This window comes from Salmo salar, chromosome 01, assembly GCF_965601325.2.
Source record: "Salmo salar chromosome 01, fSalSal1, whole genome shotgun sequence".
NCBI lineage: Eukaryota > Metazoa > Chordata > Actinopteri > Salmoniformes > Salmonidae > Salmo > Salmo salar.
The window spans coordinates 141,616,774-141,624,964 of record NC_138291.1 but is presented as its reverse complement, the minus strand read 5'-3'; the positions used below and the strand labels follow the sequence as shown (position 1 = coordinate 141,624,964).

Below are 8,191 nucleotides of genomic sequence, written 5' to 3'. Positions count from 1 at the left end.
TGAAACTCTTTAGTAATAAAATGCAATTGCAGACAGAGATTCACATACAGAATACCTCAGTAGTCTATAGTAAAGATCTGTGTGGCGAAACAGGAAACAACCCTCCTTTTTACTAGTTGGTGTGGACAACTTACTGTCAATCGTACCTTAACATTGTTGCATTGGATTAGATACAAAATATGTAAAATGAGAAAAACATGTCTAGACTGTGGTTTCTCACTCTACTATCTCGGTCTTGAGGCTGCGTGACTATCAGCAGGTGCAGACAATTCTAAAGCAGTACATCTCCATTTACCCAGTACTTTTCCATCATTGCGCATTGCAAGCATACAAAGGTTATCACATATATAGTAATCATGGCATTGGTGTAGCCCCACACCTGACCCCCAGGGTAACCCTCAACATTCCCCTGTTTGAGACTATCTAGTCTCATATAACCATGTACAGAAATCGACGTTAGACATCTGGAACTTTAACCATTCACATATACTGTAGGTAGTATGGGAATCATCCTCTGGGTCAGTTGGGCAAGCAAGAGGGTCATAGTTGGGGTCAACACCAGTGGCATCATAGGAGGCAGGTAAAGCCAATACCATTAAACCAGGCATGGTCTTCTTCACTGCCCATTTACTAAGACAACAAAAAATCTAAACACAACAAAAGCCTATCAACACAGGAACTACAAATGATAAGATACCCATTAAAATCTGGCCCTTAACATTTCCAAATTTCCCAGTGAACCATTTACCCATCCTGGACAGAACACTCATCACTAGGGCTGAGAGTATTAGAGAGCTTAGACATATCAAGCAAGATTTTGGTCCACAGGCCTGATCTGTCTTTGCCGTTGGTCTACTCATTGAACCAAACAACTCACTCGTGGATTTGGGTTTAGACAAAATTAACACCGCAGTCCCATTTGAGACTTAGGTAGAAAAGTGTCCCCAAACAAACTTTACCCACACGTTGACAGGGCAATCTTCACCCACACAAACAAGTAATGTGGATAGAGCCAACACAGTCAACCACCAATGACCACATGCCGTCATCTTCCCTCTCTTTTATCCCCTAAGGGTTTGTTTATTTACAACATAACCTTGCTGATCATGTAAACAGTTGGTTCTTCAGGGCTTTGGTCTTGCCCTTCATCTTTTTCAAGTCTTTGGTCTCGACTCACATCTGCTTCTGCCTCTTGTTTCAGGCTGTGTCTGGCTCAATCATCTCCTGTGAGCTGATGTCACGAAAGCCATCTTCAAATTCCCTGTCATAAATCAGCCAAGGCGCAGCGTGCCGGTAGTTCCACATATTTTATTAGTGAACCCGAACAAAACAAGAAACAGGTGAACCTGAAACAAACGTGACGTTCTGGGGCTGCTCAAACACAGCTGCACAAAAACAAGATCCCACGAAAACACAGGGAAAAACAGGCTGCCTAAGTATGGCTTCCAATCAGAGACAACGAATGACAGCTGCCTCTGATTGGAAACCAAAACCGGCCAAACACAGAACACCAAACAGACTGCCCACCCACCTATCACACCCTGACCTAACTAAACAGAGAAAACACAGCTCTCCTAGGTCAGAGCGTGACAGCTGAACACCTTCTGGCAGTGGGACAGGTGAGCCAGCCGGAACTTTCCTGAACTCTGACCGCCATTGGTGTTGCCATGGTTACCTTGAATGGCCCCATCCATCTTGGCTGGTTCCATTTTCTCTTGTGGACCCAGTCTCCAACCTCCACAGGCAGGTAGTCGGGGTCCTCACCTGGTACCTCCTGAGTTTTCCTAGTGTGAGAGTGGAGAGATCTGACAATAGTAGTTAGCTCTTTCATGTACTCCAAGTGTTCTACTTCAGCTAGAGTGAGGTCTATTTGTCTATCAGTCATGGGTCTGTGTGCGGGAACATTCATGCGTCTTCCTGTCAACATTTCATGTGGTGTACACCCCAGGCCATTATTAACAATACTGCGCATTTTCATTATCACCAGTGGTAAACAATCCACCCAAGATTTATTGGTGGAGTGGCATGCCTTAGCTAACCCTTGTTTAATGGATTGGTTAGCTCTCTCGGTAACCCCATTACTCTGGGGGTGGTAGATGGACACAAACTTCTGGTCCACTCCCATCATTATGGCTACCTGGCTTCACTACATCACCAGTGAATTGAGTACCATTGTCTGCAGATAAAACCTCAGGAACACCAAATCTAGGTATTATCTCCCTCACTAGTAGCTTTGCTACTGTCTTAGCATCACAGTGTGTGGTGGGAAATGCCTCCACCCACCTGGTGAACCTGTCAATAAGGACTAAACAGTACCTTTTCCTTTCTTGTCTTTCTGCAAGATGGACAAATGGTCCTCTTGGCGTAGGGAAATGACCTGGTTTCAGGGGTGTTCCTTTGAGCAATGTTAAATTGCATGCACGTAGCACATCGAAACAGACGTCAAATTCTGGACAAAGGACAAAACCAATCTAAGAAATTGCCTCTATCATATCCCCCCTTGACAAATGGGCCATACCATGGGCTTCTTGGCAGAGGCGATAAGATACGTTGGCAGACACAGTCTGTCTCCAAATTTTAGAAACGGGGTCAAGTTTACCCTGCTGGCCATACCAAATGAGAACCAACATCCAAAGCCTGTCTAGATGCCAAATCGTCATTGTCTTTCCCAACAGTAGCAGAGAAGAACATGGAGTGGCTATGACACTTTGAGGCAGCCAATTTAGCAGCCTCATCTGCCATGGTGTTACCCATATTCACAAAATCTTTCCACGCAGTGTGAGCAGCAACCTTCACGATAGCCAAAGCAGACGACAGCATCATAGCCTCCAAGAGATCTAAAACCATAGTTCTATTACAAATAGGACTTCCACAAGCATTGTGAAAACCCCTACTCCTCCAGACGCCACACCAGGAGAGACAAACCCCTATTGCTTAAGCAGAATCAGAGAAAACTGTAACCCTTTTCCCTTCTCCCATTTTACAGGCAGTGGTTAGCGCCAAAAGTTCACGCCTGTTGAGCTGAGAAAGTATCTGGTAGTGGTTGTTGTATGTGAGTGGTTCTATCAATTGTCACAATACCAAACCCTGCATGTTTCTTCCCTGTAGTTTGATCTATATATGCAGAACCGTCAACGAAAAGCTCCAAGTCAGCATCAGTCAGGGCAGCGTCACAGAGGTCAGGCCCAGCCTTCATTGGTGTGGGACCCACTGTCTCTGCACTGCCTTTGGTTGAATCTGTCATGGTGCCCCGGGATTTTGTTTTAATCAGGTTCTATGTAATGTGGACTGAGTGACTTATCTGTATGGTACTGTAGAAAAACCCAGTTCTATCCCCGTATACGGGTAGTAGAACCTAACATAGGATGATATAGCCAACGCAGTTCTATTTTCTCTAACCCCTCTTCTTCTTCAGCTTCACTACGTTCATTGACTAACCACGCTACTGTAAATGGTTCCACATATGTGTGGTAAATAACCACAGTTGGTTTCACTTGTATTTTAACATGTCATTTCCCAATACGCAATTTGCAAATGTATCCCTTCTTGTACTACTCTTAAAGACTTGTTGTCTATACCAGTCTAGATTTATTTCAGTACATAGAAATGATGTGATATTGACTAGCATATAGCCATTCGCTGTTATCTTATACACTCAACTCATACAACAATTGTCCCACACCAAATGTATAATCCCACCAATTACACATATATCAAAACAAAACCAGTGTCCTCCCTCAGGTAAGGACACCATACATAAAATCCGTGTCTTCCCTCAGGTAAGGACACCATACATAAAACCCGTGTCTTCCCTCAGGTAAGGACACCATACATAAAACCCGTGTCTTCCCTCAGGTAAGGACACCATACATAAAACCCGTGTCTTCCCTCAGGTAAGGACACCATACATAAAACCCGTGTCTTCCCTCAGGTAAGGACACCATACATAAAACCCGTGTCTTCCCTCAGGTAAGGACACCATACATAAAACCCGTGTCTTCCCTCAGGTAAGAACATCATGTGCATAAAACACTTTCAATCACTTGTCACCCAGTACTGACTTGGTTCATCCTAATCTATAACCAAGTTCCTCACACAAGGTTCCATTAGACCCTCAGGAATTTCAGACTATTACACCTGGGGTTCTCGGTCATTTATCATATAAATTCTATTATGGGCCTATCGATGCGTACATTCTATTAAATGTAGGCATCGACTGTTCCTGTAATTATCAACCCCAGGAGTGAGGTGTCAAACTGGAATGAGTCATCAACCACACGGTGCTATTTCTAATTTCAGACTCTTGATTTAACAGGCGTCTGCTTACCTTATAATTTGATGCGCTGCACAGCGGGACGAAGATAATCCAGACGTAGTGGTCACTCACTCCCGGCAAGCTCTCCAAATATAGGGTGGTCCTATACATGGGGTGATGTAAGTTTCCTTTAACAATCAGTCTTCCAGATAGATGACACAGACACAGGAACCTTGGTATAAAACTCTTTAGTTATAAAATGCAATTGCAGACAGAGATTCACATACAGAATACCTCAGTAGTCTATAGTAAAGATCTGTGTGGCAAAACAGGAGACAACCCTCCTTATACTAGTTGGTGTGAACAACTTACCGTCAATCATTCCTTAACATTGTAACATTGTTGCATTGTATTAGACACAATGAGAAAAACATGTCTAGATTGAGATTTCTCACTCTACTATCTCGACCTTGAGCCTGTGTAACTATCAGCAGGTGTAGACAATTCTCAGCCTGAGAACTAAAGCTGTACAACTCCATTTACCCAGTACATTTCCATCATTGCACATTGCAAGCATACAAAGGTTATCACATACTGTCACGAATCCCACCGAAGGCGGTTCCCCTTCCTGTTCGGGCGGTGCTCGGCAGTCGTCGTCACCGGTCTACGAGCGGCCACCGATCCCTTTTCAGTTGGTTGGGTCTGATTGTTTTCACCTGTTCCTTGTTGGGGTTTGATTAGGAGCTATTTGAAGCTGGAAATGCCTCCTTGCTGTTGTGAGGGCTTGTTTCGCCTGTGTAGTGTTGGTGGATGTGTTGATTTGCTTTTACGCAGTACTGTAGTGGGTCCTGTTTTGGCTTGGTGTGGGTTTTGCAGCTAGTGTATTTGGCGTGACCGTATTCAGTCCTTTATTAAATTACATTCGTCCAACGCTCTGATCTTTGCACCTGATTCCTGCACCCACGCGTTACACATACAGTTGAAGTCGGAAGTTTACATACACCTTAGCCAAATACATTTAAACTCAGTTCCACAATTCCTGACATTTAATCCTAGTAAAAATTCCCTGTTTTAGGTCAGTTAGGATCACCACTTTATTTCAAGAATGTGAAATGTCAGAATAATAGTAGAGAGAATGATTTATTTCAGCTTTTACTTCTTTCATCACATTCCCAGTAGGTCAGAAGTTTACATGCACTCAATTAGTATTTGGTAGCATTGCCTTTAAATTGTTTAAATTGGGTCAAATATTTCAGGTAGCCTTCCACAGCTTCCCACAATAAGTTGGGTGAATTTTGGCCCATTCCTCCTGACAGAACTGGTGTAACTGTGTTAGGTTTGTAGGCCTCCTTACTTCCACACGCTTTTTCAGTTCTGCCCACAAATTTTCTATAGGAATGAGGTCAGGGCTTTGTGATTCCCACTCCAATACCTTGACTTTGTTGTCCTTAAGCCATTTTGCCACAACTTTGGAAGTATGCTTGGGGTCATTGTCCATTTGGAAGACCCATTTGCGACCAAGCTTTAACTTCCTGACTGATGTCTTGAGATGTTGCTTCAATATATCCACATAATTTTCCTCCCTCATGATGCCATCTATTTTGTGAAGTGCACCAGTCCCTCCAGCAGCAAAGCACCCCGACAACATGATGCTGCCACCCGCGTGCTTCACGGTTGGGATGGTGTTCTTCGGCTTGCAAGCCTCCACATATTTCCTCCAAACATAACGATGGTCATTATGGCCAAACAGTTCTATTTTTGTTTCATCAGACCAGAGGACATTTCTCCAAAAAGTATGATCTTTGTCCCCATATGCAGTTGCAAACCGTAGTCTGGCTTTTTTTTTGCGGTTTTGGAGCAGTTGCTTCTTCCTTGCTGAGCGGCCTTTCAGGTTATGTCGATATAGGACTATTTTTACTATGGATATAGATACTTTAGTACCTGTTTCCTCCAGCATCTTCACAGGGTCCTTTGCTGTTGTTCTGGGATTGATTTGCACTTTTCGCACCAAAGTACGTTCATCTCTAGGAGACAGAACATTTCTCCTTCCTGAGCGGTATGATGGCTGCGTGGTTCCATGGTGTTTATACTTGCGTACTATTCTTTGTACAGATGAACGTGGTACCTTCAGGGGTTTGGAAATTGCTCCCAGACTTGTGAAGGTCTACAATTTTTTTTCTGAGGTCTTGGCTGATTTCTTCTGGTTTTCTCATGATGTCAAGCAAAGTGGCACTGAGTTTGAAGGTAGGCCTTGAAATACATCCAAAGGTACACCTCCAATTGACTCAGATGATGTAAATTAGCCTATCAGAAGCTTCTAAAGCCATGACATAATTTTCTGGAATTTTACAATTTGTTTAAAGGCATAGTCAACTTAGTGTATGTACACTTCTGACCCACTGGAATTGTGATACAGTGAAATAATCTGTCTGTAAACAATTGTTGGAAAAATTACTTGTGTCATGCACAAAGTAGATGCCCTAACCGACTTGCCAAAACTATAGTTTGTTAACAAGAAATTTGTGGAGTGGTTGAAAAACAAGTTTTAATGACTAAACTTCCGACTTCAATTGTATATACAGTAATCATGGCACTGGTGTAATAATTCCACCTGGGCAGTTGGGACACCCACCCTTTACAGTTCTTCTAATACATACAGTGAGGGAAAAAAGTATTTGATCCCCTGCTGATTTTGTATAAGTATTTGACCCCTCTGCAAAACATGACTTAGTACTTGGTGGCAAAACCCTTGTTGGCAATCACAGAGGTCAGACGTTTCTTGTAGTTGGCCACCAGGTTTGCACACATCTCAGGAGGGATTTTGTCCCACTCCTCTTTGCAGATCTTCTCCAAGTCATTAAGGTTTCGAGGCTGACGTTTGGCAACTCAAACCTTCAGCTCCCTCCACAGATTTTCTATGGGATTAAGGTCTGGAGACTGGCTAGGCCACACCAGGACCTTAATGTGCTTCTTCTTGAGCCACTCCTTTGTTGCCTTGGCCGTGTGTTTTGGGTCATTGTCATGCTGGAATACCCATCCACGACCCATTTTCAATGCCCTGGCTGAGGGAAGGAGGTTCTCTCCCAAAATTTGACGGTACATGGCCCCGTCCATCGTCCCTTTGATGCGGTGAAGTTGTCCTGTCCCCTTAGCAGAAAAACACCCCCAAAGCATAATGTTTCCACCTCCATGTTTGACGGTGGGGATGGTGTTCTGGGGTCATAGACAGCATTCCTCCTCCTCCAAACACGGCGAGTTGAGTTGATGCCAAGATCTCCATTTTGGTCTCATCTGACCACAACACTTTCACCCAGTTGTCCTCTGAATCATTCAGATGTTCATTGGCAAACTTCAGACGGGCATGTATATGTGCTTTCTTGAGCAGGGGGACCTTGCGGGCGCTGCAGGATTTCAGTCCTTCACGGCGTAGTGTGTTACCAATTGTTTTCTTGGTGACTATGGTCCCAGCTGCCTTGAGATCATTGACAAGATCCTCCCGTGTAGTTCTGGGCTGATTCCTCACCGTTCTCATGATCATTGCAACTCCACGAGGTGAGATCTTGCATGGAGCCCCAGGCCGAGGGAGATTGACAGTTCTTTTGTGTTTCTTACATTTGCGAATAATCGCACCAACTGTTGTCACCTTCTCACCAAGCTGCTTGGCGATGGTCTTGTAGCCCATTCCAGCCTTGTGTTGGTCTACAATCTTATCCCTGACATCCTTGGAGAGCTCTTTGGTCTTGGTCATGGTGGAGAGTTTGGAATCTGATTGATTGATTGCTTCTGTGGACAGGTGTCTTTTATACAGGTAACAAGCTGAGATTAGGAGCACTCCCTTTAAGAGTGTGCTCCTAATCTTTGCTCGTTACCTGTATAAAAGACACCTGGGAGCCAGAAATCTTTCTGATTGAGAGGGGGTCAAATACTTATTTCCCT

At 43.9% G+C, this 8,191-nt stretch overlaps 1 long non-coding RNA gene across 2 annotated transcripts; it reads right to left on the bottom strand.

The window, feature by feature from the left end:
• Positions 1-216: 216 nt before the first annotated feature.
• On the bottom strand, positions 217-5,041 carry LOC106563404 (uncharacterized). 2 transcript variants are annotated; one of them, XR_001319252.3, is made up of 4 exons: positions 4,851-5,041; positions 4,328-4,418; positions 1,676-1,784; positions 217-1,261 (listed from the first exon to the last, which is right to left on the bottom strand). It is a non-coding gene; the product is annotated as an uncharacterized LOC106563404 (long non-coding RNA). The 2 variants fall into 2 exon arrangements; XR_001319253.3 differs by having other exon boundaries at positions 4,628-4,858.
• Positions 5,042-8,191: the final 3,150 nt, after the last annotated feature.